The sequence below is a fragment of the Lytechinus pictus genome, chromosome 18 (genome assembly GCF_037042905.1).
Source record: "Lytechinus pictus isolate F3 Inbred chromosome 18, Lp3.0, whole genome shotgun sequence".
Classification (NCBI taxonomy): domain Eukaryota; kingdom Metazoa; phylum Echinodermata; class Echinoidea; order Temnopleuroida; family Toxopneustidae; genus Lytechinus; species Lytechinus pictus.
This window is the reverse complement of record NC_087262.1, coordinates 1,346,654-1,360,770: the sequence shown is the minus strand read 5'-3', so window position 1 is coordinate 1,360,770 and position 14,117 is coordinate 1,346,654. Positions and strand designations below refer to the sequence as shown.

The 14,117-nt window shown below is 35.3% G+C and overlaps 1 long non-coding RNA gene across 1 annotated transcript; it reads left to right on the top strand.

Moving 5' to 3' along the window:
• The first annotated feature begins 6,593 nt into the window (after positions 1 to 6,593).
• On the top strand, positions 6,594 to 12,989 carry LOC135157566 (uncharacterized). The gene is made up of 2 exons (XR_010296552.1): positions 6,594 to 6,716; positions 8,765 to 12,989. It is a non-coding gene; the product is annotated as an uncharacterized LOC135157566 (long non-coding RNA).
• The last annotated feature ends 1,128 nt before the right edge of the window (positions 12,990 to 14,117 follow it).

Sequence of the window (14,117 nt, the reverse complement as noted above, 5' to 3'; positions counted from 1 at the left end):
GTATTTTGAATATTTGGTTCTTTCACTATGAAGTATTCTTTATCCCGCTTAATATTCAACCTTTAATGAGAGCTGTGGTAATGAGTTCCATGACATTTGCTCTGGCGACAATTGCTCCGCTGTAAATTCCACACACTATTCAGCTTCAACCCCTACCATGAAACCCTATTGCAACCCTGACCCTCGAAGACAGAATTAATCCTGGGGCAATTATCGCAGGAGCAAATGTTGGGTCACCTGGTAATCAGATGGAAATGATTGGAGAGATGAAGATTAAATGGGGGGGGGGGGGGTTGGTGGAGATGATGAAAGGTGGGATGGCCATGATGATGAGTGATGGAGTTGAGAAGGGTGGGGACGACGAGTGGATGGAGATGATGAGAGGAATGGGGATGATGCAAGGATGGATGGAGATGATGTGGGAGGGATGGAGATGATAAAGTTTAGAGATGAGTGGGTTACAAGAGACGAGCAGGGAGATGAGGTGGATGGAAACGATTTGGAAGGGTTGACATGAGGAGAGGTTAGAGATGAGAGGAAGGATTGAGATGAAAGCTGGAGATGTGAAAATGGTTGGAGATGAAAAGGGAGTGATCATCATCAACTTCATCAATATCATTGCCATCACCACACCATCATGATCATCGTCACTATCATGACCATCATAATCACCATCATTATTAATATAATTACTTTCATTATCACCACCAAATAAATTATCATTGGCGTAATGAGCCAAAGATTTTGAGAGGGACAAGATATGGCAGATTGTCCCAGTATTTTTTTTTTTTAATTGTGAGCAAGCAAACTTTTCTATATTTTTATTACATAATTTTACGTTTTGATAGATTCTGACATAATACTGAAAATCTTGTCTCTTTTCTTTCTCTTATTATTTATGTTTTGTATTTTATTATCATTTTTTTCAGGGGAGGGGGGGGGGGCTCTTTCCCCCAAGACCTCACCCCCACCATCATCACCAATTTCATCATCACTATCATCAAAATACCCGTCAACACCACTGGCTTCATCATCACCATCATCGACACCATTACTATCACTATCCTCATCATCACCACCCACCTCATCACCATCACCAGTCTATAATTATCATCTTCACCCACATCATTATCCTCATCACCACATCTTGATCGTCATCTTCACGATTATTTCATCTGTGATTTCATACATAGAAACTACATGTAGTACTAAGTATATGTCACATTATTTTTTACCATGCTTGAGATTATACTTTATATGACTTGACTTTATATTATATTCTCACCCAAAAAGGACATTTCAATGATTACTAGTAGAAATCAATGAAGATGATTTATATCTCCCTTATCAAATCAGCGCGTATTGAAAAGCTTTGACAATAGAACCAGAGAATAATGTATTTCAGAACTATTTGTGAGAATTAATGAAAAGTAAAATATCAAAATGCAAACCGGCAGCAAGAGAAGTCATATTTGCGTTAAAAAAGGAATATTTCTGTTTGTTGGAATTTTTAGAGAATTAGTATGATTAACATCAATCAAAAAGTGGCATGAATATTCATCCCTGCATAAAGACATGCAAGATTAATTTTCTAAATGTGTTGAAAACTGCATTACCATGGTAATAACAAGAGGTATCCCTTTTCAGCACTGTTATTCTTTTACCTTTTCATTTTTTTCCATTTCTTTATTCGCGCCCCTTTTCCCTTTTTGCACCCCCTACATACGACCCTGATATTGATACAATAGTAAAAATATCTATTTGATGGAAGCTCCTATACAGTCAGTGCGTCCCAAAAAAAAACTATACACTTTTGAAATGGCTGCCAAACAAAAAAATATATCACTTTGGGGGGAAAAGCCAATAAAGTCAACCTTCAAAGACACCCATAAGTGTTTAGCGAGCACTCCCCACTATGTTGATTTGAGTAAATAGAGAAAAATCAAACTTGCTAAACGCTGAAGATTTCATCAAAATCGGATGTAAAATAAGAAAGTTATGACATTTTAAAGTTTTGCTTATTTTTCACAACACAGTGTTATGCACAACTCAAATGAGACGGCCGATGATGCCCCTCACTATTTCTTTTGTTTTATATTGTTTGAATTATACAATATTTCATTTTTTATAGATTTGACAATAAGGACCAACTTGTCTGAACAATATAGTATTAAATAATGCTAATTCTACATGTTCAGGGAGGAATTAATCGTTGTTTCACTTGACAAAGAGGAGAAAAATAGAATATTCCATATTTCACATAATAAAATACAAAAGAAATAGTGAGTGGATTATGTCATCAGTCTCCTCATTTGCATACTGACCAGCATGTGCATAACTGTTTTGTGAAATTAAGCAAAGATTTAAAATGTCAAAACTTTCTTTTTTTACATCCGATTTTGATGAAATTTTCAGTGTTATACTTGTTTGATATTTCTCTTTTTATTCAATCCACTATTTGTTGGGATGGACTTGTTCTTTAAAGAAAGGGTATGAAAATAAGGCTGGGCATGAATTAGCCTTACAATTTCTGCAAGTTCTGAGAGGCAAATCCTTTAATTGAAACCTGAAAAATTAAGGGTGTTGTGATGAATTAATGATCAATCATGACCAGTTTGGTTGTTCAAATAAATTTCATAAATTATTAAATTGAACTTCAATGCATGAGTGAACACAAATTGTACTTTTCTGGGCAGCATTTTAACTTTATCATGTGGATCTTCATGGGGGTCGGGATAATAGGGAGTGAGATGGCACTTAGTGGGAGAATTAGGTTGATGGAATAAGGGTTAAGAGAACATTTAGCCCCCTCCCCTCCTGTTGACAGACAGATTGCTATTACATGTGCTTAAGAAAGTCAAGAGCACAATGTTGATTTAATGATAAATAATGAAAATCGGGAGTGGTGCATCAAGTTTTACCTATCAATCATTTATTAAACAATTTATCAATAAGTCTACTCATAATCAATGTGTAATGTGATCAATCAAACATTCATATTTTTCAATAAATTATTAATAAATCAACATAATCAGTCAATATCTTGGTAATCATTCCATGAAAAAACAAGTGGAGCGCCTCTGGCAGTCTCACTCGCATCAAACGATTCACACTCTGAAACATACTATGAAATAATTATTCACAAAAACACCATTCATGTATAATGATACAATACTACGTTCATTGACATTTGACCTTGATCATGTGATCTAAAACTTGTCAGAGATACTTGATTACCCCTATATCCACATTTTATACACTATATCTATAAACTTTGAGAGGTCATGTGACCTGTACCTCACACAAGACATTCAGTGATATTTGGTTACTCTTACATGTATGTCCAAGTTTCATGAATCAGATCCATAAAGCTCTCAAAGTTATGATGGTAATTCAACAGATACCCCCATATGGCCAAAGTTCATTGACTCTAAATGACCTTTGACTTTGGTCATGTGACGTGAAATTCGCACAGGATGTGTAGTGGTACATGATTACTCTTATGTCCAAGTTTCTTGAATCAGATCCAAAAACTTCAGAAGTTATGATGGTAATTCAATAGATTATGGCCTAAGTTCATTAACCTTTGAACTTGGTCATGTGACCTGAAATTCGCACAGGATGTTCAGTGATACTTGATTACTCTTATGTCCAAGTCTTATGAACTAGACCAAAAAACTTTCAAAGTTATGATGGTAATTCAACAAATACCCCCAACCTGCCAAAGTTCATTGGCCTTAAATGACCTTTGACCATGTTCATGTGACCTGAAACTCGCACAGGATATTTGGTGGTACTTGATTAACCTAATGCCCAAGTTTCATGAACTACATTGTAGATCCATAAATTTTCAAAGTTATGATGGTAATTCAACAAATATCCCCAACCTGCCAAAGTTCATTGACCCTAAATGACCTTTGACCTTGGTCATGTGACCTGATACTCGGGCAGGATGTTCATTAATACTTGATTAACCTTATGTCCAAGTTTCATGAACTAGGTCCATATAGTTTTCGAAGTTATGTCATTTCAAAAACTTAACCTTGGGTTAAGATTTGATGTTGACGCCGACGCCGTCAGAAAACGGCGCCTATAGTCTCGTTTTCTATGCAGGCGAGACAAAAACTGTTGGCACAGTAAAACCAAAAATCACCCATTTATAGCACACTCCTATTGATAAACACAATGTATTGATGATTTTGATGATTATTCTTGTAAAATAACTTTGTAGATGAATAAGTGGATTCCTTTTCTTTCTCATCACAGGAACACGAGTGAAATAATAAATAATTTGAGAATCGCAGACTTCACTGTCAAACTTTCTCGTAATCCTTTTTTATGGAATTATTCTGATAATATCGACCAATTATCTCAATTAATCACTGCATGCCATGGTGAAGATGATCCCTTCTCTTTGTACTCTATGTACTATGTAGCTGGAGATTTGTACCAATAAGCCTGATGCTCGTAGATTTGTTCTCACTTTTCCTCAAACGATATACCTGTTGCTCGAACAAGAAGCGCTTTTTGAGCGATGCTGGCAGATCCGTAACAAAATGGGCGCTATGACGAGGGGCTGTCTGGCCTTCACAATCACGGGTCGTTGAATGTAAACATGCTTTTTTGCTGATATGACTATGAGGTCAAAACACGATCTCAATCCATCATGGCCCCAAAATGCATTATGATTGGGTCGTGACCACGGCCGACATTCTGCTCACTTCCATGACCATGTGTACATGTACATTTTGTAGATCTTCTTGGGCTTGGCAACCTGTGGCCGTGTGGGCATTAGTATTTGAACATTCTCTCTGACTCTTCCTTTGACAGGTCAATGCTTTGAGAAACCCAACTCTTGAATCGCATTTCTCACCACCTAGCTGTAGCACTTTCTCATCTTTTTTTTCTCAACGCCATATATGAGCAAGTTCATTTTTCTATCGTGAAACTCTAAGTTATAGATCTATCCAGAATTATTTGTGTCAGATCTGTCTTAAGCTTTTTTTGGCGAGCATTGCCCTTGCCGCTTGCAGTCAATGTTACTTGTTACTGTTAGAACGAAATTCATCCATGGCCATACCCTTTCTCATGGTACCGTAGTGATATTTAGTATTGTCTAGTTTTTCTATAATCTTATCCATAGGCTTTACCAATTCTGCGGACTCCGGCTTGGCTGTTTCGGCTCACCGACAGTAGCTGTAGCAACGTTTTCGACCGAACTTTCGCCCGACGACGCCCCGGGCTGCTCTGCTCAGGCGCTGGTATGACCCACTCACACGTATTGTTCATTGCACCGGCTCGATCCACCGACGAAGATTGGGTTATCGTTAGGATTCCTATCCCTCAACAAATAAGGTCGCTGGCTAATTTCTTGAATCTTGCTCATAATCTTTTCTATTAAATATACAGAATCATATCTTGTTCTCCGGTCCGGTAAAAAGGAGGGAAAAACTCAAAATCAAACTTAGAGCCTTCCAATATTCTCCATGTCCAGGGTCGAATGGCGCCCACTACTGGCTTACAGTGAATAACCCTGATTATCGAAATTGAAAAACCTAGTTTATCGAATCGAAAAACTTAGTTTATCGAATCGAAAAACCTAGTTTATCGAATCGAAAAACCTAGTTTTTCGAATCGAAAAACCTAGTTTATCAAAATCGAAAAACCTAGTTTATCACTTGAAAAACCTAGTTTTTCAAATCGAAAAAAACCTAGTTTATCGAATCGAAAAACCTAGTTTTTCAATTTCGATAAACTAGGTTTTTCGGCGATAAACTGAGTTTATCGCCTTTATGGGACAAATGGCGTCCTTATGGGACGCCATTTGTCCCATAAAGGACGCCATTTGTCCCATAAAGGCGATAAACCTAGTTTATCGAATTGAAAAACCTAGTTTATCGAAATTGAAAAACCTAGTTTATCAGATTTGAAAAACTTAGTTTATCGGCGATAAACTAGGTTTTTCAAGTGATAAACTAGGTTTTTCAATTTCGATAAACTAGGTTTTTCAATTCGATAAACTAGGTTTTTCAATTCGAAAAACTTAGTTTATCACTTGAAAAACTTAGTTTATCAAATAACTCTGTTTATCAAATGAAAAACTGAGTTTATCGCTTGAAAAACTAAGTTTATCGAGAAAAACTAAGTTTTTCACTTGAAAAACCTAGTTTTTCATTGAAAAACCTAGTTTTTCATTGAAAAACTTAGTTTATCATTGAAAAACTTAGTTTTTCGACGATAAACTTAGTTTTTCAATTGAAAAACTAAGTTTATCAAGAAAAACCTAGTTTTTCAATCGAAAAACTAAGTTTTTCGGCGATAAACTTAGTTTTTCTTGATAATCTTAGTTTTTCAAGTGATAAACTTAGTTTATCGGCGAAAAACTAAGTTTATCGGCGAAAAACTTAGTTTTTCAATTGAAAAACTAGGTTTTTCGATTGATAAACTAGGTTTTTCGGCGATAAACTGAGTTTATCGCCTTTATGAAACAAATGGCGCGCCATACACACAGCAATGAGATCATATCAAACACTCATTACAATGTCAGGAGTTTCCTTTTAAATCTAAGAAGTGTTGAAACTTTTTACTTATTGCAGAATATCAAGTATGAGCATACGTATGATGATGATGATGGCAACACCCACTTCTTGGCATACTCTCTTACAGCAATCATTCTCATCTTAGCCACCTACATCATGTATCACAACAAGCAAAAGGTAGGTGAACGGGGTCATACCCACTTTATCATTCATACCAGGAGACTGTCCGTCTCCTGAAGATGGACAATCAACCTGCCCAAAACGTCGAGTCTCTCTACTGCTTCTGCTCATCATCTCTACTTGCCGACTCAAGCCAGCACCCCCTCATTCATCCTACTACTCAAGCTTTTTCAACTCATCAATCTCTTCTGGTTAACAGTCCTTTTCAGGACTACATTCAAGAAAGATTACTCTACTCTCAAATTTCCACTTTCTCTCCTATCCATTTCTTTTTTCGTTTTCTTTTTCTTTTTCTTCTTCTATCCACTATTTCTATAATACTCCACATGGTGTACCGTAAACCACATCAGCGAGTATATCTTCATTAATATTAATAATAGGCATTTGTATAGCGCCATCTATCTTGAAACAATCTATTCCGAGGCGCATTGTTATTATTATTATTACCCCGGCTTGAGCTTGAGCTGCCTTTCAGCGCTCGTGCATTGAAGGAATTGATCCTGCCGGGTACCTATTCACCTCACCTGCGTTGAGTGCAGCACAGTGTGGATAAATTTCTTGCTTAGGGAAAACACGCCATGGCTGGGATTCGAACCCACGACCCTCTGTTTGAAAGGCAAGAGTCAGAACCACTAGACCACGACGCACCCACGCATCTAACACTACATAACAATATGCAGTGTTTAAAAGATAAAAGATAGTAGTTGCAGCAAACAATTATTTCATGCGAAAGTCTTTTAACTTAAGGTTAATGCCACCATATTATCATACATCTAGTTCTGGTACATTGAAATAATATTATCTTTGTGAAATCATGAATTCTTGGCTAATAACCGGTAATTCTGATGATCACTAACACCAAAAGGCACATGTGGAACAGTGTATTTATTATTGTTCGGAAAAATACCCAACATTTTATGGAATTCTGTGCTTGCTTTGCTTGTTTCTCAGCAATTACACATTTTCTTCCACAGTTATTTAGCACATGTATATTAATACATACAATACTTGAGTGGACATTTTATTGGATTCTGTTCGAACTCATTTTGAGATCGTTACCACAACTGGTATTCATCGTTAAATCATTTATATTATGCTTTATGTAAGTGATGAATATCATTAACTTGTGTACATTTGCGTAATTTATTGTCTCACCTCCAAAGCAGAGTGAGACTATAGGCGCCGCTTTTCCGACGGCGGCGGCGGCGTCAACACCAAATCTTTTTTTGAGTTTTTGAAATGACAGCATAACTTAGAACGTATATGGACCTAGTTCATGAAACATGGCCATAATGTTAATCAAGTATTACTGAACATCCTGCGTGAGTTTTGAGTCACATGACCAAGGTCAAAGGTCATTTAGGGTCAATGAACTTTGGCCAAATTGGGGGTATTTGTTGAATTACCATCATAACTTTAAAAGTTTATGGATCTGATTCATGAAACTTGGACATGATAGTAATCAAGTATCACTTCACATCGTGTGCAAGTTTCAGGTCACATGATCAAGGTCAAAGGTCATTTAAGGTCAATGAACTTTGGCCAAGTTGGGGGTATTTGTTGAATTACCATATCTTTGAAAGTTTATTGGTCTAGTTCATACAACTTGGACATAAGAGTAATCAAGTATCATTGAACATCTCATGTGAGTTTCAGGTCACATGACCAAAGTCAAAGGTCATTTAAGGTCATTGAACTTAGGCCATTTTGGAGGTAATTATTAGATTGCTGTCATAACTTTCAAAGTTTATAGATTTAGTTTATAAAATGTGGATATAGGGGTAATCAAGTATCACTGACAAGTCTTAGGTTGTATGATCAAGGTCAAATGTCATTTATTGTCAATGAACGTAGTATTGTATCATTATATGAATGGTGTTTTTTGTGAATAATTATTTTTTAGTAGTTTTCAAAGTCAGCACTGCTGCTATATTGAATCGCGTGATGCAGGTGAGACTGCCAGAGGCGCTCCAGTTGTTTTTTTCATTTCTTACTGGAACTAGGTGGCCCTTGTTATCATTATTTCATTCTTTTATTATCACCAGATCATTGCCGTAGTCATAGAGGGCAGGAACAGCAGGGGGAGAAGAAAGCGAGGAGGGTCAGGATACCAGAAGCTAGACCAGAACATCAGCGAAGCAATGCCATCCATGCATAGCCAAAATGCATAAACTCCAATACTACACAGCATTATCTATTAGGGCTGACACACCTTGGGGGAGGGTTAGTTTAACAAATATTTAAGTGTAATTTAGAGTCCCATTTAAATTCCTATTTGTGGTTTAAAAGACATCACTGAATTGATCAAACCATGCTAAGGTGATGCATGCTTCTGTGTATTAATAAATAAGATTACTATTATGGTAACTGTGCCATCCAATGGTAACTACCATGGTAACGACAATCAACAGCCAATCAGAATCAAGGATTCCATGCAAGTTACCATAATGGTAACTTTTGTGCTACGGGGCCCTGATGCGAGGATTGTGGTAGCTTATTACAAGAGTCGGTGAAATTCATTTTTTTCATGAAATACTTGCCTGGTCATTCATGAATTACAGAGGTAATCTAGCTCAGAATGATGTGATTTGAATGAGTCGAGTAATATAAATCAAGTGAAACACTGCTTGGTTAACCAAACTTTGATGATGAAAAGTAATTTGCACTTACAGTATGTTGCATAATTTTGGAACTGCATACCCAAGCTTTTTAATTTGATGTGCAAGACTTGCAAGTAAAAAGTCAGTGAGCAATATGGTAAAAAAAATTGCACGACAGAATAATTGAGGAAAATGTTGAGGGAGGAGTTGTTCAATACAATCATCCTGCAATGATTATGTTACCAAGTAAAAAAACAAGTAGGCCTACAGGTAACTTATTTTCCTCAAAACATGTTGGTTTCTTAAAAATTATATTATAGACATTTATATACTGAAATCTACACTGTACTATTGATAGGAAATAGTCATACTTGGTTATTTTGTAGCACATCACACATCACAGATTGCATGTCTTTATGTGATAAAAGGATAGAAATCTCAAGTTATATTCATAAGACTCGCTCTTATAATGCACAGTTAGTGAGACACCACATGCAATATCAGTAAGTTTGGTCTCGCCTTAAGGACGTTCCACGGTTAAAATGAAATCCATGCATTTTCATCAAACTTTACATATAAATACTTTAGCACCTGAATATTTCATGTAAAAATTAACGTTGGTCCATGTGCTTGATTTTTTGCTATGGAGCTTCAAAGTTCACCCAAATGGATGAGAACTGCATTCAAAAGAATTTGGCATTTTTAGACCTCACGAGATCACTACAATGAGTTTAAACCTCCATTACTCAGTCAAAATCTATGAAAATTTCATCATATTTTGCAATGTAGTTAATAATTGTATACTTAAGATGGAGGATCTATCTATATTGCTATTTGATTGCTCTTTTAAGTATAACAGCACTGTCAGTTCTTAAAAAGTGGTTTGAAATATAACAAAAACCCAATCTTAAAATTTTAAATTTCAATAACAAACTTGAGAAGTACAATAAATGCTGCACTTTATTTAAAATCCATGTCATTTTTACCAAACATTGGTGCAAACATTAAAAATTATGGGTTCATGTGCTTGTTTTCAAATTATCAGCACTTTTATATGAGCAAATGTGCTTTTTCAAATACAAAAAATGCACCAAATGCTTTGTATCTATGTGAATCACTGATACCATTTCTTCAAACTCGGGGTCATATTCATCATACTGTGCAGCACTGTAGAGTAAAGTATTTTGAAATTGAAAATGGTCCATGAAGTAATTCAAGTTTATTAGGTTCATAAAAGAACACATCAAATCTGCAGTTAGAGTGCAGATAATAAGAAAAGTCAGCTCATACCTACAGCTGATTAATCACCTGTTCATCCATTGTGACGTCAGCGCACAGAGTGTAAAATATGCGCATATCATGATGTGCACAAACATAACTGTGGAACGTCCTTAATAGGAGAATTAAGGACTTTATGTGATACTCTTGTTCTTTTCCTCACATTTATTTGCCAGCTGTGAATACACTTATGACTCTTCTCTGACTTGTAATATCAGTAAACCCTTATACCACTAGGTTCTTTCTGGTCAGTATATATTTGGGGAGGAGGGCATTATAGCCCCCTTAATACTTTGCCATGGATCACCTGCTTACCCCCTAAATATTCCATGAGGGTAGAGGATTTGCACTTCACAGCATTTTGATTAGATTAAATAAATTCTTTTGATGTATATATTCTGTTGATTAATCATGCTAAGGTATGAAGTCAAAATTTGGTCATAAATCTTTAAATCAATGCCCCAAACTGCTATTCTATTTAGTGACTCTTTTAGGGATTGGATCAGAATATCTGAAAGAGTCACTAAATGAAATACATGCTGATCCAGTGTGGGTCAACATGAATAAGATATGAATTGTATTCTCTTACATATTTATCTTTGTTTTTGTTTTTTTATAAAAAAAAGGAAAAAGAAAGTTGCTTATTTGATGGGAATGGTCTGTGACACTATTCCAATCATAAATCATTAAAATGATGTACATGTATGTTTATCACTAAAAGAAGCAATAATAATGTGTTTTGTTGGTGAGAAACTGAAATCATGTTGGATTAGTATTTAAAATAATATTTTTCAGCAGTTTTGAGTTAGGCATACACTTTCAAAGTGATGCATAACACGATGTCACGAATTTGGTCTGAAAAGATAGTTGAAAGAAAAATAAATAATCAAGAAACTAGTCAATTGTTTCTGTATGGTGAAAGTATTGCGTGAAACCTTTAGGGGCTGGGGCATAATACTACCCCGCCCCCAGTCATTTTAGGGTTAATCTAGTATATGCTTTTGTTGCATAACATATTATTTTCTCATCAGTCAATTCAATTGCTTGTACATACTTGTCAATTTACCACATTCAAAATGTGCCTTCTAGTATAACATCACCATAAGAATTTTTGTTTTGGTTTATATATTTTGTTCGTTTCTTTGTTCAATTTTAATTTGACCATTTTTATTGGTGGAAGTCACTTCTATTTAGAGATACTTTACAACTCAATTGATTTTACTGCTGTATTGATATATTATATATGTTAAACTGGTATATTATGTATTGCTGCTTGTTGCTTTTATTTTGAAGAAAATAACATAGTATCTCGGCCACCAGAAATCAAGTTGAGACCAAGGTATCTAAATGATGGCCTTCATCTGTTCATTACAGATCTTGTTATATGCTTTGTGTGGTCTCATTGCATTGAATTGAATTGGATTCATTTATTTTCCATTAAAAAAAACATGCAAAATCAAGAATATACAACATTACAAAGTATAAAAATGAGACATTATACAAATGACGTATACTTTGAAATAAATGCAAAATACTTCGTTTTATATATACATATTAGGAAAATTGGATGCCCATGGAAGCATTATGCTTGTAGGGTTGGGTCGCCCAGAAAAAATATGAATCAGTAAATGATAGAATACATAATACAGTTATATGGAATACTAAATGGATAAGGTCATTGGTGATTTCAGGTCAAATATTAGTCTTCCTGCAAGATTTTCATATGACATAACTTTGCAACCGTTGGTCCCTTTTTTTTTGGGGGGGGGGGGAGTTGTCAGGGGCACTGTTCCCATCATTAAGAACATCAAATTAATTGAGTAAAAAGGATACACTGGTCAATTCTTTGGCTTTGACTTTGAACATCAAATCCTATTTTTTGAGAAATGTTTGAGTTGGTCTAACCTGCATTGACAAAGCGTAACTTTGTACCTGGGCTTCACAAGTTTGGTCTCAAAAAGTTGTGAAAGACAAGATAACATGCCCCCCCCCCCCACTCGTCTTAGTAAGGTAGAACTTCAAGGGGAATTATGTACCGAGGAGTAGCATTTTTTTTTTAAAAGTAGTCCTAGAATTTGAAAGGATGTTACAATCAACTATGTCCTATATTGCCCACTACAGCTGTGGCTGTGGCAATGGACTGCAATATTTCTATTCATTTCATTTTTGCAATTGGCCGAGATATCCCAAATGATTTGTGGGAATTCATAATTTTTTTTTGATGTGATGTTTTTTTTAAGTAAGTATAAGATATGTACCTTTTGTATATATTCCATACAAATACATTAATATGTGTAACCATGTTGTAAATTTCATTTTTGTAGTTAAGATGCAATATTGTATGAACGTACATAAGTTAATTAAAGTAAAAGCAAGCGTATATCATGGTTAACCAACGTGTCTAGTTTGATATTTCTTGAACAAATCACATTAAAGGAGAATGAAACCCTTGAAACCAGCTGAATCCATATCAAAGAGAAAAATCAAAGAAACATATTGTTGAAAGTTTGAGGAAGATTGAATGAATAATAAGACAGTTATGAGCATTTGAATATTGAGATCACTATTAATGCCATGTAGATCCTCCCATTGGCAATGCGACCAAGATCTGTGATGTCACACACGTACAATCCCCTCATTACTTTAGTACTTATTTCACTTATATTCTCACTTTTACAGAGTCTATCACAAGGTGAGGTGTTCTCTTTATGAGAGGACAAGTACAGAGGTTTCACAATATTATATCATTGATGAATCGTTTGTCATATGATTAGAATGAGCAAAAAGAGATGTTTTGGGGTATATTTTCAGTGTCCAAAAGGGGAAAGTTGTTCATCTGTGACATCATAGATCTTGGTCGCATTGCCAATGGGAGGATCTCCATAGCATTAGTGATCTCGACATTCAAATGCTCATAACTCTATTGCTAGTCCTATTTTACTCAAACTTTTGTTGATCTTATTCTTTGATTTTTCTGCTTTCACAAAAGCTAACTTGCTCCAAGAGTTTCATTCTCCTTTAATATATTACTTTTGTTTCATTTGAATTTTCATTTCAAGTGTAGTGGGATTTCAAATTCAGTGATTTATTACTCTCCCTTAAAAAAAGTGAAATGTGACGAGAATGTATTGAGATTCATGAATTGATAGTTAGTTAAAGGCCAAGTCCACCCCAGAAAAATGTTGATTTGAATAAATAGAGAAAAATCAAACTAGCATAACATTGAAAATTGTTCCCGCGTTCGTGCGTACGGTCCTGGGGATTGGTATAAATAGACTACGTTATCAGATAATTTTCGTCACGAGATAAAGAGTTGCAGCGGCACTCGAAAACTCATGAACTTGTAAGCTAGTGAACACTTTTTGTGAGAGTGATCACGAATTTCCTTGTTGACCATAGTAGATTGCAAGACAAATGAATACCCTCTAGCGATTATTTCATTCCGCAATAATGAACCTATTTAGTATTATTGAAAATTTCATTGAAATTGGATGTAAAATAAGAAATTTATGGTATTTTA